The sequence below is a fragment of the Thalassophryne amazonica genome, chromosome 19 (assembly GCF_902500255.1).
Source record: "Thalassophryne amazonica chromosome 19, fThaAma1.1, whole genome shotgun sequence".
Lineage (NCBI taxonomy): Eukaryota > Metazoa > Chordata > Actinopteri > Batrachoidiformes > Batrachoididae > Thalassophryne > Thalassophryne amazonica.
This window is the reverse complement of record NC_047121.1, coordinates 43522125-43540962: the sequence shown is the minus strand read 5'-3', so window position 1 is coordinate 43540962 and position 18838 is coordinate 43522125. Positions and strand designations below refer to the sequence as shown.

Genomic DNA, 18838 nt, shown 5'->3' with positions numbered 1-18838 from the left:
ACAGGTGTGCCATATCAAGATGCTGATTAGACACCATGATTAGTGCACAGGTGTGCCTTAGACTGCCCACAATAAAAGGCCACTCTGAAAGGTGCAGTTTTGTTTTATTGGGGGGGATACCAGTCAGTATCGGGTGTGACCACCATTTGCCTCATGCAGTGCAACACATCTCCTTCGCATAGAGTTGATCAGGTTGTCAATTGTGGCCTGTGGAATGTTGGTCCACTCCTCTTCAATGGCTGTGCGAAGTTGCTGGATATTGGCAGGAACTGGTACACGCTGTCGTATACGCCGGTCCAGAGCATCCCAAACATGCTCAATGGGTGACATGTCCGGTGAGTATGCCGGCCATGCAAGAACTGGGACATTTTCAGCTTCCAAGAATTGTGTCCAGATCCTTGCAACATGGGGCCGTGCATTATCCTGCTGCAACATGAGGTGATGTTCTTGGATGTGGCACAACAATGGGCCTCAGGATCTCGTCACGGTATCTCTGTGCATTCAAAATGCCATCAATAAAATGCACCTGTGTTCTTTGTCCATAACAGACGCCTGCCCATATCATAACCCCACCGCCACCATGGGCCACTCGATCCACAACACTGACATCAGAAAACCACTCACCCACACGACTCCACACGCGCTGTCTGCCATCTGCCCTGGACAGTGTGAACCGGGATTCATCCGTGAAGAGAACACCTCTCCAACGTGCCAAACGCCAGCGAATGTGAGCATTTGACCACTCAAGTTGGTTACGACGACGAACTGGAGTCAGGTCGAGACCCCGATGAGGACGACGAGCATGCAGATGAGCTTCCCTGAGACGGTTTCTGACAGTTTGTGCAGTAATTCTTTGGTTATGCAAACCGATTGTTTCAGCAGCTGTCCGAGTGGCTGGTCTCAGACGATCTTGGAGGTGAACATGCTGGATGTGGAGGTCCTGGGCTGGTGTGGTTACACGTGGTCTGCGGTTGTGAGGCTGGTTGGATGTACTGCCAAATTCTCTGAAACGCCTTTGGAGACGGCTTATGGTAGAGAAATGAACATTCAATACACGAGCAACAGCTTTGGTTTACATTCCTGCTGTCAGCATGCCAATTGCACGCTCCCTCAAATCTTGTGACATCTGTGGCATTGTGCTGTGTGATAAAACTGCACCTTTCAGAGTGGCCTTTTATTGTGGGCAGTCTAAGGCACACCTGTGCACTAATCATGGTGTCTAATCAGCATCTTGATATGGCACACCTGTGAGGTGGGATGGATTATCTCAGCAAAGGAGAAGTGCTCACTATCACAGATTTAGACTGGTTTGTGAACAATATTTGAGGGAAATGGTGATATTGTGTATGTGGAAAAAGTTTTAGATCTTTGAGTTCATCTCATACGAAATGGGAGCAAAACCAAAAGTGTTGCGTTTATATTTTTGTTGAGTGACACCTTTGGCTTTGTTATTAATATTTATTTGTGTAGTCAGCACCCATACTGTTGTGCATTCCTTTTTTATGACAACACAATGAAATGACAAGCTCACTGTCAAACAATAAATTACTGTCAGGAGTAGTGTCTTTATTTATTTTGGTATTTTATCCATCCATTTTCTATACCGCTTACTCCAACTAATTGGTCATGGGGGGAGGGGGGTGCTGGAGCCTATCTCAGCAGTCATGGGCCTGAGGTGTGGTACATCCTGGACAGAACATCCTGTCGCAGGGCTTGGTATTTTTAGATTTAAATATAGCATAATACAGGGCAGCACGGTGGCTTAGTGGTTGGCACTGCTGCCTCACAGCGAGAAGGTCATGGGTTCAATTCCCATCTGTGGCCTTTCTGTGTGGAGTTTGCATGTTCTCCCCGTGTTTGCATGGGTTTCCTCCGGGTGCTCCGGTTTCCTTCCACATCCAAAGACATGCAGGTTAGGTGGATTGGAAACTTTAAATAGTCCATAGTTGTGCGAGTGGGTGTGAATGCATTTGTTTGTCTGTTTGTAGCCCTGTGACAGACTGGCGTCCTGTCCTGGGTGTAACCCGCCTCACGCTCTATGCCTGCTGGGATAGGCTCCAGCCCCCCGCGACCCTTAATTGGACTAAGCGGTTGAAGACGAGTGTGTTTCACATATAAACTTTTATTTTTGGCCCGTGCCACCCCCCACCATAGATTAATTTATGGCTCTTCAAAGGAATTCATGGCCCTTCAGAGATGCCCAAAAAAAATTTAACACATTTGAGTTTCCTCCGCATGCGCGTCTCAATGAAGCACGAGTTTTATTTTGAAAGGGCCGCCGTTAGTCTTCTGTGCTATTGCTGTGAGCTTGACGCTGGTCGCCATCGTCATCATCTGTACGCACGGCCACAGGAGCTTGTGAATACTATTCTCTCAATGCGAAAAAAAAGAAACACTGACAGAGAGTAGAAAAATACCGGCGATTGTTGCTACTAAAACCTGTGTGGAAACTCCGATGGATTAATGTGAATTTCCTGCGGTAAGCACGTTTTTTTTCCTCCCTCCCCCCTGTGTAGACTTTGCTTTTGGTGCAGCCGTGTGTTCCTTCTGCGCCGCCAGATGAATTCATCTCGTGCGATAAATAACACATTGTGGGTCGCCGCATTGGAGCCAGTTTGTCCACGTCTCCCGCTGCTGGAGGTGGATGAGTGTGACAGAAAAGTAGAAGAGGCAGATGGTTGTGTGCGCGCTGCTGGTCGTGGATGTTTTTGCCGTGACTGTGGAGGCTGTTGTGTTGCAGCAGCGGGGATGGATGTGCTGCAGAACACAGCTGACCGCTCAGGCCATGCACACAAACGCCACAATGGCCTGCAGACTGCCTGAAATCACTGCCATATGCTTCAACATTAAAAGCGTTTGCATGCTGTTAAATATTAAGTGGATGCTTTGTGAATCGGGTTGTCAAATGTCTGGAGGTGAAGCCCTTTTTTGTTGTTGGAAAACAATGTAGGCTGGATGAAGCCTCACTTTATGTCTACTTAGACTGTCTGTCTGATTATTTGGATTATAATTCACATCCTTTTTTTTTTAAACTCAATATTCAGCCTTTATGTTCAGTACGCACACAGTTGCCACCTGTGAATTAAAAAATTCAGTTTTCACCAGTTTATTCTTAAATATTGGTCTCTAACTGGCGGCACGGGGGCCGGATACAGCTCATGAAGCAGACAGTGGCGGTTTTTAACTGCGATTAAATCCTGAGATAGCCTTTATGCTGGGTTGTGCTTTATGCTGCATTCAGTTATCTTCAGAATACAGTAAATGAAAGTTGGATTGAAGTCATTTTGACCTTCTTGTTATGTGTCGGACGCAGCTCGGAGAACCGACCAGCGTTTGAAGGACCCAGTATGAAATAAGCAGAGCACGGTACAAAGGCTAACTGAATTTAATACATAACAGTGACCATAATAATAATAAAAAGTGCGGTCTGGCGTGGTGCGCTCCCAGCAGCGCTAATGGTCCGGAGCCAGAAGCTGTTTCGGACCCAAGGACCCCGCCGACACCCCCCAGGTGGCCGCAACAACCGAGTCTGTGAAAGAAGGAACCATTATGTGAGTCCACACTCTACACACAGAACACTTAAAGGTGTACAAACAGCAAACACTTCCTGGCTTGATTACTGATCAGCTTCCAACCTGCAGGCATGGAACATCTCGTTCACAAATCACCACAGCAGTGGAAGCTGATACATGACTAACATACAGCTCAATACAATAAGGTGTGAGGGACACCACATTTACTGACTGTATAACTGTTAGTCACAAAATCCAACGTACCTCAGGAAGTGTGCTGACGAGCGTGAGACCTCACCCTCTCCTCTTTCACAGACCGTGCATCAAACCTGGACATTCTCAGCGTCCGCTGCTGATGAGATGGCTCCCGAGACGACGATCTCACCCGTCTGGTCACAAGGTCGAGTCTCTGGCAAATGCACACTGTGCACTTCAGTCTTAAATGCCAACATACTCCAATCCCTCCAGATGCACCTCAGCTGTGAGTCCTGACGAGTCGCAGGTGATCAGGGTGAAGTCCTAACAGCCTCAGCAACACAGCCACTCAGTCCCAAATGCACGCCACCTGGGAGGAAACCAAATGACAAACCGGCAGCCAGGCCCCCCCAGCCATACAACACTTCTTCTGTACAAGCTAGTCTAGAAAGGCGATGTAGCAAGTAGTTATTTTAAATGTCTTATTTTTGTACCCCCCCCCCCCCTTTTTTTTGCTGTATCTTCTACAGTAAAAAGCATTTGCTGTAGAAGATACACTTAAACTGTTTTCAGAATTAAAGTCTTTCCATTTAAAATGACAGAGAATTTTTTTAATTGTGCAAACCACCACAGTATCTGGGTTATTTGTGGAAACTAATTTTCTAAATATTTTTTAAAAGACATCTTATTAGCTTGCAGAGAGATAAATGATACAAGATAAAGTAGGTTCCTTCGGCTGCTCCCTTGTTTGCACTCGGGGTCACCACAGCAAATCCGAGGTGGATCAGCATGTAGAAATGGCACAAGTTTTACGCTGAATGTGCTTCCTGACACAACTCCACATTACATGGAGAAATGTGGCAGGGGTGGGGTTTGGCACTGAAACCAAGTGCACTAACCACTGAGCCACCACCCCTGGAGAGATGTATGATACAGGATACTCTTCTGAAAATCAGATGCCAGTCATGGTGACTTGCATGGAAGTGCAGTGATAACAACAGTTTTGTGTTTTTCCAAATAATATTAAAGCTGAATTTCTATACTTTAAACAGGGGTTTTCAACATACTTTCAATGATTAAATGTACAGTGGATGACAATATAAAATACAGCTGAATACAAGTTAGGTTTTTCATGTAGATACAATAACAAACAAGCAAAAAATACCTTGTAACTTCTTATGCAGTACTGTGAAGGCTCAAATGACCAAATGTATTTCAAAGAGGAAATTCTGGGCCCTATCTTGATGAGCTATAGGGTGCAGTCTAAAATGCACAGCGGAATGAAATTTAAGCATTCAGTTCACTTTGCCATTTACACATCACATAACTTATCCACATAATGACGTGCATAATGCAAATTCAGTCTCTTAATTTAATCGTGGGTGTGTTTTGGGCAAAACATGAATTAAACCAACTAGACTGTTGTCTGTAATTCCCTACAAGAATTGCTTATTCCTCAACCTGGTGCATTGGTGTTTAGATGGTGGACTCAGTAGGTGACAGAAGTGAGAGGGTTTCTGTTGAGGAAACTGATTTTTTTTTATTTTTCTGTTAAGTCTTACTTTTGTTTTTCATTTTTGTTTTCATTTCAGTTTTATGTCAGTCTAGGGTTTTGGTGGTCTATGGCACAGTCACTTTCTGCTGCCTGACAACAAGCAGTAAACTTTGATGGCCTCAGATGAAGCCCACCTGGAAGAAGAAATAGTTGCAGGTTCTTGACTGGCCATTTGAAATTGGCTCCAAAAGTGACCAAGTTCATATTAAAGTCAATGTTAAAATGTCCACCTTCAGAGCAGAATTAAAATGTGTTTACAACCTAGCATGGTTTTGGTCTCTATAGATGGTTTCCTCCTTCATGACAACTGTACGGTGGGCAGAGAGTGAGTGATTTTATTTTAGACTTCTTAGTTTAAGATGTTTTCAGCAATAAATTTCTGTAAAATTAGGGGTGTGGTCATTTTGAGTGACAGCTGCTGAGCCGATCCCAGCTCTCATGCATAGAGTGCACTATTGGGACATCTGCAGAGTCTGAAAGCAGCGGCTGTGAGCTGTTACGGAGGTCTGTCTGTGGTTTTAAGCATTTTATGACAAACACCTGGAATAATATGGCTGGTTATGTGGTGAGACATTCTAATAGAGCAGAAAACGGCCCTGCTGCAGTGTTCACACTCAGTGAAATTCTTTTCTTATTTAATGTTGCATATAAACGGCATTAGCATTTTTAGCAGCTATTGGTAGTGTGAGCCGTTAAGTCCCATTAATGCAGGATTATTGAGAAAATAAGCAGCTCAGCTATGAGCACCATCCCACAGTTCTCAAAATATGATTTAATAAAAAGCCGAGTCGAAATTAGCCAGTTTGCTTAGCTTTTTCAGACTCACTAAAGTCTGAGTCTTTTAGTGTGTGGTGTGTTTTTCTGCAAGCCTCTCGTCCTGTGCACTGGCATGGATGCCAAAAATTTCCTGTACATTTGTTTTTGTCAATTGTGTTGGTAGCATGGCCCAAGCAGAGGGTCACCCCTCTGAGTCTGGTCTGCTTGAGGTTTCTTCCTCAAATCACCAGAGGGAGATTTTTCCTTGCCACTGTCACCTGTGTGCTTGCTCTAGGGGTTGGCAAGGTTAGACCTTACTTGTGTGAAGTGCCGTGAGGCAACGTTGTTGTGATTTGGCGCTGTATAAATGAAAATAATTTTAAAAAATTGAAAAATGAAAAAACATAGGGCGTGTTCAGGCTTCTTTCGTCACACATGCACTCCACGTCTTTATCCATGGGTTCTTCGTGTAAATGCCTAAAGGTACCCTGACACTTGCATGACTTTGATGCATGCACTTTGTCATATAGGAGAGTAAACTTGTCTTTACGGGGTGTAGACTGAATGTGACAGGGATGCTGGCTCATGCAACTCCGCAAAGAGAATTTTGAAATGTTCAAAAAATCTTTCACGCATAAATGTCGTGCAACGTGGCGCGATCTGCTCGCCAACACTACGTGCAACTCGTCGAGTAAAGAAGTGAACAGAGCGAGCGGTTGCGCAGCTCATCTGAACGATTATAACAAGATGTTAAATCTATCATAAACATACTTTTACAGCTGCACAAAATAAGGAAAGAACATGCAACTGTTTTACCAAGCCATGACAATGTAAACATGACAAATAATTACCTTTTTAGACAGCTCTGAAGGCTTTCTCCAGCTCATTCAGGGCGTTTGCGCAAACAGCTCCAGCTGGAGTGGTCCTCTGTGATTCAGGAAGCGATTAGAGCCATTTTCAGCAGCCAACTTGCAGAGAAAAAGATTAATCTGCTACGAAATATTTATTTTATATATGCAGCATCCAGCACAGAGCACGTGGCAGATGGTGGAACAAAGCATTGCGTCGAGGTGGGAACACAGTGCGTGGGACTGTCACGACAATGTGCATGCAAGTGTGCGGATCAAAGCCGTGCAAGTGTCAAGGCACCTTGACACTGCCAACATGGCGACACACATATACAGGATACATATCAGCTCTTCCGGGTCTCTGTAGAACACCTATGGGTGACAGCACACAGGCTTTGTCCGGTGTATATATACAGTCGACGACAGCAGTCCTCCAGCACTGTGCCTGGCCACACCTCATTTAAAGACCAATACACCAATGGCTGAACAGATGAGGTTTAAACAAGGTGAGCACTGTTTGACTGGAAACTAGCAAGGCAGTGTGTCTTGTGTAAGGTTTGGCCCTTAAAATGTAAGTGGACAGACTGTAAGCATGGAAATAAAAAATAAATCACATTTTGGTCATAAATCACATTTAAAGCAACAATGTGTAGGATTAAGGACCATTTATTAGCAGAAATGGAATACAGGGTCACAGCATATGAACTCAACCCAAGTCCAGAAATCATCCATTGTCACCAACGCAGATTTGGCTTTTAAAAATTGTGTTGGTGCCTCTACATGCATAATGAATACATGCAAAATGTTAAGTGGCAAATCTTGAGGGTGTCTGGAAAAAAAAGGGTTGTTGCACCTATTTTGACACACACGAATTGTATATGTTCCAGAGTAGCCACATTTGGATGCCAATATCTGTGAAATAAGCAAGGATATCTGGCTGAAATTTGCTTTCCTGGGTAACTTGGGCCCAGGCTTTCAGATTCTGAAATACCTCGACATTTGAAAAAAGTATTTAAATATAAAGGAGATGAGAAAATGACTTGATTTTTTTTTGTGCAAAATGACTGTAAGATATATTCAATTATATAGAAAAAAGTTTCATGAGCATGGGTAGTTGCCCACATGGTGAATTTGTCAGTCAAATATTGGTCAAAAAGTGTCTTTTTTCCAGCCAGAACCATTTTTAGAGTCCCCTAACTCAGTGATTCTCAACCGGGGTGCCGTGATCGATCGTCAGGGGTGCCGTGGGTATTTTTCATATTCGCGATTATTTTTCATATTCGCGATTACCGTGAATTACTTATTTTATCCACAAAGCATAAAACGACTCAGAATCTGACGTCATTGTGCTGCAGCCTCGCTTTCGTCTTAAGAATTCTTGAAAGGGTAGTTGTAAAACAGCTAACTGATCATCTGCAGAGGAATGGTCTATTTGAAGAGTTTCAGTCAGGTTTTAGAATTCATCATAGTACAGAAACAGCATTAGTGAAGGTTACAAATGATCTTCTTATGGCCTCGGACAGTGGACTCATCTCTGTGCTTGTTCTGTTAGACCTCAGTGCTGCTTTTGATACTGTTGACCATAAAATTTTATTACAGAGATTAGAGCATGCCATAGGTATTAAAGGCACTGCGCTGCGATGGTTTGAATCATATTTGTCTAATAGATTACAATTTGTTCATGTACATGGGGAATCTTCTTCACAGACTAGGGTTAATTATGGAGTTCCACAAGGTTCTGTGCTAGGACCAATTTTATTCACTTTATACATGCTTCCCTTAGGTAGTATTATTAGACAGCATTGCTTAAATTTTCATTGTTACGCAGATGATACCCAGCTTTATCTATCCATGAAGCCAGAGGACACACACCAATTAGCTAAACTGCAGGATTGTCTTACAGACATAAAGACATGGATGACCTCTAATTTCCTGCTTTTAAACTCAGATAAAACTGAAGTTATTGTACTTGGCCCCACAAATCTTAGAAACATGGTGTCTAACCAGATCCTTACTCTGGATGGCATTGCCCTGGCCTCTAGTAATACTGTGAGAAATCTTGGAGTCATTTTTGATCAGGATATGTCATTCAAAGCGCATATTAAACAAATATGTAGGACTGCTTTTTTGCATTTACGCAATATCTCTAAAATCAGAAAGGTCTTGTCTCAGAGTGATGCTGAAAAACTAATTCATGCATTTATTTCCTCTAGGCTGGACTATTGTAATTCATTATTATCAGGTTGTCCTAAAAGTTCCCTAAAAAGCCTTCAGTTAATTCAAAATGCTGCAGCTAGAGTACTGACGGGGACTAGAAGGAGAGAGCATATCTCACCCATATTGGCCTCTCTTCATTGGCTTCCTGTTAATTCTAGAATAGAATTTAAAATTCTTCTTCTTACTTATAAGGTTTTGAATAATCAGGTCCCATCTTATCTTGGGGACCTCGTAGTACCATATTACCCCATTAGAGCGCTTCGCTCTCAGACTGCAGGCTTACTTGTAGTTCCTAGGGTTTGTAAGAGTAGAATGGGAGGCAGAGCCTTCAGCTTTCAGGCTCCTCTCCTCTGGAACCAGCTCCCAATTCAGATCAGGGAGACAGACACCCTCTCTACTTTTAAGATTAGGCTTAAAACTTTCCTTTTTGCTAAAGCTTATAGTTAGGGCTGGATCAGGTGACCCTGAACCATCCCTTAGTTATGCTGCTATAGACGTAGACTGCTGGGGGGTTCCCATGATGCACTGTTTCTTTCTCTTTTTGCTCTGTATGCACCACTCTGCATTTAATCATTAGTGATCGATCTCTGCTCCCCTCCACAGCATGTCTTTTTCCTGATTCTCTCCCTCAGCCCCAACCAGTCCCAGCAGAAGACTGCCCCTCCCTGAGCCTGGTTCTGCTGGAGGTTTCTTCCTGTTAAAAGGGAGTTTTTCCTTCCCACTGTAGCCAAGTGCTTGCTCACAGGGGGTTGTTTTGACCGTTGGGGTTTTACATAATTATTGTATGGCTTTGCCTTACAATATAAAGCGCCTTGGGGCAACTGTTTGTTGTGATTTGGCGCTATATAAAAAAAATTGATTGATTGATTGATTGGTTGATTAAGGCGGGACAATAACAAGGAGGCTGACGGCCGATTAAAACAGTGCCGTCTTCTTCAAAAGCCGTCTAAAATGCGGAGCTGTTGGTGTGTGTGTCTGTGCCTGTGTGTGCACGCGGGCGGAGTTAACAGGCTGCAGACTGCGAGGGAGGGGGTGGGGTGGGTCAGGGAGGGGAGGGGGTGGGTCAGGGAGATTCCTGAATGCAGGCGCGACTCGTTCAGTGCGCAGCGAGCGCGGAGCAGAGAGAGGATTTTAAATGGAGTGAACGTTAACAAAACGAAAACGTGAAGCTTTTACTTCTCTCTGAACTTTCTCTAAAGGTGTGACTCTGCCGTTACCGTGCTGTTCACACCATGTGCGCGTCGTATGCTGAATTTATGAGATCATGAGATCAAATAAACGGTCAAATATATTTAAAAACATATTTAAAAAATGAGAATATATGAATGAACTGAGATACACACACACAAAAAAAAATGTTCAGACGCACAAATCACAAAAAGCAGGTGAGAACGCTGAACTTTAACAGCTGTTATTTTCCAAAGGTATTTATTTGTTCAGTCTTGAGCTTAATGTAGTGTTTAAGCACAAAACGTGACTGATGAGGAGAAACAATTTCAGAAATGCAACAGAAACAACCACAAATCAGAAACAGTTGGGACTGTATGTAAAATGAAGATAAAAATAAAAATGTTGCACCATTCCCAGTTTCTCCACTCACAGAAGCCAAACGTTCTTCCAGAGTTGTGTAATTATACTACAATAGTAGAATATAAAGAAGGGGAAAAAAAAAAAATAGACAATATATTCGTCAATCGCAATTATTTGTCTGACAATTAATCGTCTCCAGAAATTTCTAATCGTGACAGCCCTACTCGAGATCAGAGCGTAAAATGCTTGAGGATTTTCGAAATGCGATGTTTTCTGTATTGATTTTCTATTGCGATAATTGGGTTTTGCGCAAAACCAGAGGTAACAGCATTATAATATTATTTTAGTTGGTGGTGTGCCACAGGATTTTGTAAATATAAAAAGGGTACCGCGGCTCAAAAAAGGTTGAAAAACACTGCTCTAACTTATAAATGAAGACTTTTGCAGAGTCAGGTTCCCTACTGCAGATGGTCCTGTACACAGACTGAAGGGGTCCACCATGAATAGCCTGTTGTAAATTATTGTAGGCTGACAATGGCCCCCTGAAAACTGATTTTTCCATTTTCACACATGAAATATTCACTACTTTGGAGACCAATAACTCAGAAACTAGAAGAGATAGGCCTTTCCTGATGACGGAATCTGAAAACCTGGGCCCAAATTACCAATGAAAGCAAATTTCAGAGACACGTTTGCTTGTTTCAGAGATACTGGTATCCAGAATTGGCTACACAGGAATGCATGAACTACACGAGTGTCAAAAACAGTCACCATGGGACCTCTGGCTGAGTTCATATGGAATGGCCCCTACAGCATTCCTGTTCTTAAAGCCCCGTTTACACATAGACAGTTTTGTCCGCGGGTAGTACGTAGACCGAAGTTCGCGGTAGTTCGGGCTGTTTTTGTGGTGGAAAGGGGCGGAGCATTTCGCCGACGTTTTGACCGCCGTACTAGCCGCAAATACGCGGATAAAACGCCGGCCGCCAATTATGGCGGTGTAAACTGCGGCACTACAGGAAGGGGCAAGATGAAACAGCGATTAAAAAGTATCAAACGCTGTTGTTCGGGTTGTCTCCGTCGTCATGCGAATTCTCCGGGAGCGCTCCCGGAATTATTCGACATGTTGAATAATTTTTTTGACGATTCCCGGTAAAGCCGGAACTAAGCCACGCCCCCTAGTGCCGGTGTAAACAACGGCGTTTGATCCTTAAGACGGCCAAAAACTCTTCCGGGACGCTTCCGGGAGCGCTTACCCTCTATGTGTAAACGGGGCTTTAGTGTCTAATTACCTGCAAGAATGAATTAGCATTTTCATGAGTTTAGAATGAGTCCTTCATATCTAATTTCTGTGTAATGGAGGATCTATACTATAATGATCAAATCAGTGTATCTGTTCTACGTTAGTTAATCAGATCCTTATTTTATCAGTTATTCTGTCTTGCGAAAACTGAAAAACACATACAGGTGAACCCCGTTAACTTGCATATGCGTAACTTGCGTTTCGGCTTTACTCATGGTCGATTTGTGAACCCCGAAAGTTTAGACAACTGTATAAAGACCACTGTATGTTTTTGGTCAACCTCATTAACTCATGGTTTCAGATAACACGCGGTTCAATTTTGTGGATCCCAACTTGCGCAAGTTAACAAGGTTCACCTGTGAAATTAGACCATAGTCATTTTTTCAGGCAACGTGAAATTAGCTGAAGTTGTGCAGTATAAATCCCATTGCTCAGAATGGAGGCACTCATTCAGCACATGCTAACATTAGCCTATTATACCAGCATGTTTTCACGCTAACATTAGCTCGTTAGCTTTGTGTTAGCATGTATGTATTTATATAACCATGAATGTATGTAAAGTATGCATTTTTTTTCACTTACATTAAAAATCTCTTTGCTAACAATGGTGGTACTGAGTTCATGCTAATGTTAACCAGTTAGTGATGGTGACACTAGCCTGCTAGCATATTGCTTATTACAAGCAGAGGCCAGGGAGAATGAACCCCCATTGCCAAAGAAGCAAAAATGTAACAGAATATTAAAATATGACTGATGACAGCATTATGCAATCTGTAACCTCACCACCTGATGACACTAAATCCTACACACTATAGCTTTAAGAAAAACTACTTCAAACTTCTCTTTTTGTTTCTGTAGTCCATAATGTTGGTAAAAGTTGATAAATATGAGACTGATCTTGTGGCAAAGGTTTTTTGTTTTTCCTGTAGTTAGCTTTTAAGTGGGAAGACAGAACCTGGCTATTGGCTGAGTAGAGATTGAGACCACTTGTCTCAGTTGTCATGAAAGCACGGTACGTTAATTTACAAGACACACAATAGCTATTTTCCTGCCACGGATTGTCCCGCATACATCCACAGAGCCACCTCGTAGCCTTTGCCTCACTTTACATTTTCCATCAGTTATTTAGCTCTGACAGAAACCTTCCAACCTCCAGTGCCGTCGGCTCACTGCATCATTATTTCCAGTGGGCTCTCACACTGACCGTTGCCCTCCACTGGCAGCAGATTTGGAAAACAAAAAATTTAAACCTCCCTTGTACAGACGGACACACAGGAGCAATGAGGACATACTCCACTCAGTGGAGTTAGGAGTTCCTGTTCACAGTATAGACACAAAATCTCATGAATGGATTTACTGGTTTCCAAAGGGTTTAGTGATTGAACAACATGACTCAACAACAGTCAGGCTTAAACCCACACATACACGTATGAAGCTCAGCTGTGGGTTTCATAACGAGCTCTTTTCATTCACTGCATGAAGAACGCTTTCAAACCCAAACACTGAGTTTCATTGTTCACATAATCTTGTAGCGGTGTAAAATGTGGCCATTGTCTTGTTGTTGATACACTGAATGAACTCGGTTGTCCAAGACAAGCAAATATTGTAACTATTCAGAGAATGGCAACCGTAATGATGAGGCTGTCAGTGCTGTGGTAAATCCAGCCCTACATACACCCTAAAGGGGTTCCATGTATGCAAACAGTTTGTGACTCAAAACGGACGTTGCGTGGTCGTGTCTAAGGTGACTGTACGGCAGGTTGCAGTGCAGAGTTAAATAACGTCATTAGAAGCTGAACTATGGTAAGAAGGAGGTGGTAGGATTGACCTTGTTTTGTGCCACATCAGCAAGTCCACACTTTAAACAGAACTGTGCCCTTGAAAGCTGTGTCAGATTGCCAAAAGATTGTTGAAAATTTTTGGCTTAAGTGGTGAAGTGGGTTTTTAAAAATCTGACTCACAGGTGCAAATGGCACTTCCAGAAATTATGGAGGGTCTCTTATGAGGGAATCGGTCATTACATTTACAAATTGAGGTACTATTAGCACAGAAATTGTAGAAAAATGTTTGTGTCAGTGTTAACTTGCTATACTCTCATTTGAAATACGAGGGGCGCTGCAGTATGTCACTTATGTGCATGTACCACCAACATAGCAACAGCCTGGCCGAGACAACAAGCTGCGACACCATTTTGAATCTATGTTTAGGTAGTCCATGTAATGCTATGGCCGAGAAACGGCCGCTTTAAAGCATCAGAGAGTAATTAAAAGATAGAAATGTTTTGACGACGGGTTACAGGAAGCAGGAGCTGTTAGATTTGGCGGAGAGAGTGGACGAGATTGGCCTGCCGGTGAGAGAAGTCAATATTCAGGAATAGGAATACCAGTGACATAGAACTGTTGTCCACAATGGTGAGCCGTTAGTACTACCTGCATCATTGGCTATTCCAGGTATGTCTACAATCTATTTATTTCAAAAGATTGATCAAATTTAAGTGTAATCTATAATTTATGCAGCAGAAATGTCCCATAGCAATGACCCGGACTTCTGAGCTCTGGATAGCCAAAAACTGCCCGGGTCTCACTTTTACAAAAGACTGTGCATGCGCACAAGCGACCTACCGCAACGCCCCTAGTATCTTTGAATGAGAGTATTGGATTGGTAAGGTTAGACCCTACTCAAATGAAGCACTTTGAGGCAACATTGTTGTGATTTGGCACTATATAAATAAAAATAAGTTGAAATTGTAAACAAATTGAATTGTAGAAGGATGAAGAGCCTAAAATGACCAGCATGCATTGCACCCATTGACATTCAAGGTCATGCCGAGGTCAACCACAACAATAGCATTGGTGGTGATGGCTGAATGTCAGTGTACACTGTAAGCCCTAATTGGAGATGTAATTGGAGAACCAGTTCCAAATTTTTCGGATTTGAAACGTCTGAGGCATCTCAATTGCTCTTATCAATGTTGGCATGTTTTTCTGGCAGTTCTGTGTTGCAAAAGTGCATGCGTCCTGACGACGGGTATGATGTCAAACTGTGCATCCGGCAACAAGGCAAACAGTTGTGTAGAAACTGACAACCTGTCTAGGCCTCCATTTTCCCCCCACACAGAAAACTGATCAGGTGTTGCTAAGGGAATCTATACAGAATCAGCCCAATAAGTAGATTCTATAATGGCGTTGACACTGAAAAATCTGATCAGTTCACATTCCGAGCCCAAAGGTTGACACAATTTACAAAACAATGTACAAAACAATTTACAAAACGAATATACAGGAAGTTCTGCCGGTGCACAGGACGGGAGGGTTGCAGAAGAAGTAGACACCACTCCTATCTCTGGATGGAGCCACATCTCAAACAGAAAGAAAAAAACAAAACAATGAGGCATCAGAAAGACACCAAAAACAGTATAATTTGTCAGCATTAAGCAACAAGAAAAACAGAAGAAATAATAAGGTGATCGCCGGCCACTAGCCCTAAGCTTCACTAAAAGACCCAGACCGCTCCGTTTCCTAATATAATGAATTTAAAAGGGTAAAAAGCATAGTAACATACTATGCCAGTATGCTAGCTATATGAAAGGGAAAATAAGTGCGTCTTAAGTCTGTACTTGAAAGTCACTATAGAATCTGACTGTTTTATTGGTGCAGGGAGATCATTCCACAGAACAGGGGCACGATAAGAGAAAGCTCTGTGACCCGCAGTCTTTTTATTCACCTTGTGGACACAAAGTAGTCCTGCACCCTGAGAATGCAGAGCCCAAGCTGGTACGTAGGGTTTAATTAGGTCAGCTAAGTAGGGAGGTGCTAGTCCGTGAACAATTTTATAGGTTAGTAGCAGAACCTTAAAATCTGATCCCACAGGGATAGGAAGCCAGCGAAGAGATGCCAAAATGGGTGTAATGTGGTCAAACTTTCTGCTTCGTGACAAAAGTGTGGCGGCAGCATTTTGAACCAATTGGAGACCCCTAATGCTGGACTGCGGTAAACCAGAAAATAGAACATTGCAGTAGTCCAATCTAGAAGAGACAAATGCATGAATCAGGGTCTCAGCATCAGCCATAGACAGGATGGGACGACTCTTTACTATATTCCACAGGTGGAAGAAAGCAGTCCTCATAATATCTCTAATGTGTAAGTCAAAGGACAACGTGGGATCAAAATCACCCCAAGGTTCCTCACTTTGTCAGTATGATGTATGGCACACAAGCCTTGGCTAAGCATTAGCTGGTCAAATTGATGCTGATGTCTCACTGGACCAAGAACCATAATTTCAGTCTTATCAGAGTTTAAATGTAGGAAATTGCTAGACATCCAGCTTTTCACTGATGCAAAGCAATCTTCTAAGGATTTTATGTGGATGAGATTACCAGCAGTTATCGGCATATATAACTGAGTATCATCAGCATAGCAATGAAATGTAATCCGCAATATGTGCCCAAGGGGTGTTAAATAAAGGGAGAAAAGCAGAGGGCCTAAGATGGACCCCTGTGGAACCTCAAATTTTATTTCTTCCGGCAGATTTCACTTTTAACAAGAGATTTTGTCATGGAAAGCCACGCGGAGGCTTTGCGCGTCACGACCGATTCGCTGATGAAGCGAGACAAAGGAACACTTCCGTTTCGGAGTGTTAGAGGACAAGTTGGGACATGTCCAGCTCTCCACAAGTTCTTTTATACTCACTCGACTGGTAAGCACTGAAACTCGAGATAGACATGTCCCAACTTGTTCTCTAACACTCCGAAACGGAGGTGTTCCTTTGTCTCGCTTCATCAGCGAATCAGTCGTGACGCGCGAAGCCTCCGCGCGGCTTTCCATGACAAAATCTCTTGTTAAAAGTGAAATCTGCCGGAAAATGGCTGATGTCCAGGTCTTGTGATAACCAGAGAAAGAGCACACGACGGTCTCGTATCCACAGAGCCATCAGCTTAGAAATGATCCAGTGGTTTGTGCCGCATCGTCGCAGCTCGCATCGTCGCAGCTCGCATCGCGGCGCACCGACAGTCCTTAAAGCTGTAGTTAAAGTCCTTATTCTCCGTGAAGCCCGTAAAATTTTCACTGAAAGCCAGATAAATTTTTTGAATGGTTTCTAGGTGCCAGTCTCTAACAGCTTCTTAAAAAATTCTGATGGAAAAAAAAGTCCTTTTCATTCCGCCATTTCCAGACAATGAAAATCCGACGAGGGGGCGGGACCACTCCTTCCACAAGGCATGCTCACAGGCGAATGACGTCACCGACAGGCGTGGAAAAACTCACGCATGCGCACGAGGGTTCAAGCATGTCTGACGTAAAAACATATGAATGAAATCCATATAGTTTTTGAAAAAAATAAAAAGGTACAATACTTTATGGACAGACCTCGTATGTTATGTTTTGGAGCATTACTACGACCATCTGAACAGACAGTTGCATTACATCCCAGGTTTGGAAACCTACCACATAAAACAACCTTTTTCAGTAAAATTTAAAAGGCTCAAAGGTATTGTTTTACCAACACTGCTCATTTTTAGCCCAACATCCTCTCACAGCTCTATGCTGCTGTTGTCTGTTGTGGCATTATTACAGCATTTGTAGTGTAACTACATAAATACATGTTCTGTTTCTTTTTCACATTACTGGCTTTTTTACATGTCTGTCCCACTCTGTAACCCTGGCATGTCTGTCCTTTTTATTCCTATTATTATTGTTATATTGATCTGATTGCTTTCCTGTAATGGCCATGGATCTCACCGTGGCTTCAGCATTATGTGCTGGTACAACTGATTAACACACGCGCCCAAGAACCAAAACAGAGGCACTCATTTTACCCTGCATTTGTGACTGTTGTCCAGGCACTAACCCTCTCCCGTTGATTTAGCTCATATCTTCTTCTTCTTCGTCTTTCCGCTGTTCCCGTTAGGGGTCGCCACAGCAGATCAATCCTTTTCATCTCACCCTGTCCTCTGTATCTTCCTCTGTCACACCAACCACCTGCATGTCCTCTCTCAGCACATCTATGAACCTCCTCTTTGGTCTCCCTCTTCTCCTCCTGCCTGGTGGCTCCATCCTCAGCATCCTTCTCCCTATATACCCTCGGTCCCTCCTCTGCACATGTCCAAACCATCTCAATCTCGCCTCTCTGACTTTGTCTCCAAACCGTCCCACCTGAGCTGTCCCTCTGATATGTTCATTCCTAATCTTCTCCATTCTTGTCACTCCCAAAGAGAATCTCAACATCTTCAGCTCTGCCACCTCCAGCTCTGCCTCCTGTCTTTTTGTTAGTGCCACTGTCTCTAAACCATACAACATAGCTGGTCTCACTACTGTTTTGTAAACTTTCCCCTTCACTCTTGCTGATATTCTTTGGTCACAAATCACTCCTGCCACCTTTCTCCACCCACTCCACCCTGCCTGCACTTTCTTCTTCACCTCTCTACCACACTCTCCATTACTTTGAACAGTTGACCCCAAATATTTAAACTCATCTACTTTCACCACTTCTACTCCTTGTAACTGCACTATTCCACTGGGCTCCCTCTCGTTCACACACATGTACTCAGTCTTGCTTCTACTGACTTTCATTCCCCTTCTCTCCAAAGCATATCTCCACTTCTCCAGACTAGACTCAACTTGCTCTCTACTCTCACTACAGATCACAATGTCATCTGCAAACATCATAGTCCATGGGGACTCCTGTCTGATCTCATCTGTCAACCTGTCCATCACCACTGCAAACAAGAAAGGACTCAGAGCTGATCCTTGGTGTAATCCCACCTCCACCTTGAATGAGTCTGTCATTCCGACTGCGCATCTCACCGCTGTCACACTATTCTTGTACATGTCCTGCACTACCCTAACATACTTCTCTGCCACTCCAGACTTCCTCATACAATGCCACAACTCTTCTCTTGGCACCCTATCATAAGCTTTTTCTAAGTCCA

The 18838-nt window shown here is 43.2% G+C and overlaps 1 protein-coding gene across 2 annotated transcripts in view; it reads left to right on the top strand.

Annotated features, from left to right (window-relative positions):
* Positions 1–2300: 2300 nt before the first annotated feature.
* Positions 2301–18838, top strand: part of LOC117532059 (tyrosine-protein kinase fyna) — a 58460-nt gene continuing 41922 nt past the window's right edge. Inside the window, exon 1 of one of the 2 annotated variants that reach the window (XM_034195293.1) lies at positions 2301–2479. The gene's annotated coding sequence lies outside the window, so the exon portion shown is untranslated. The remainder of the gene's footprint in view (positions 2480–18838) is intronic. The other variant, XM_034195292.1, reaches the window with a different exon arrangement.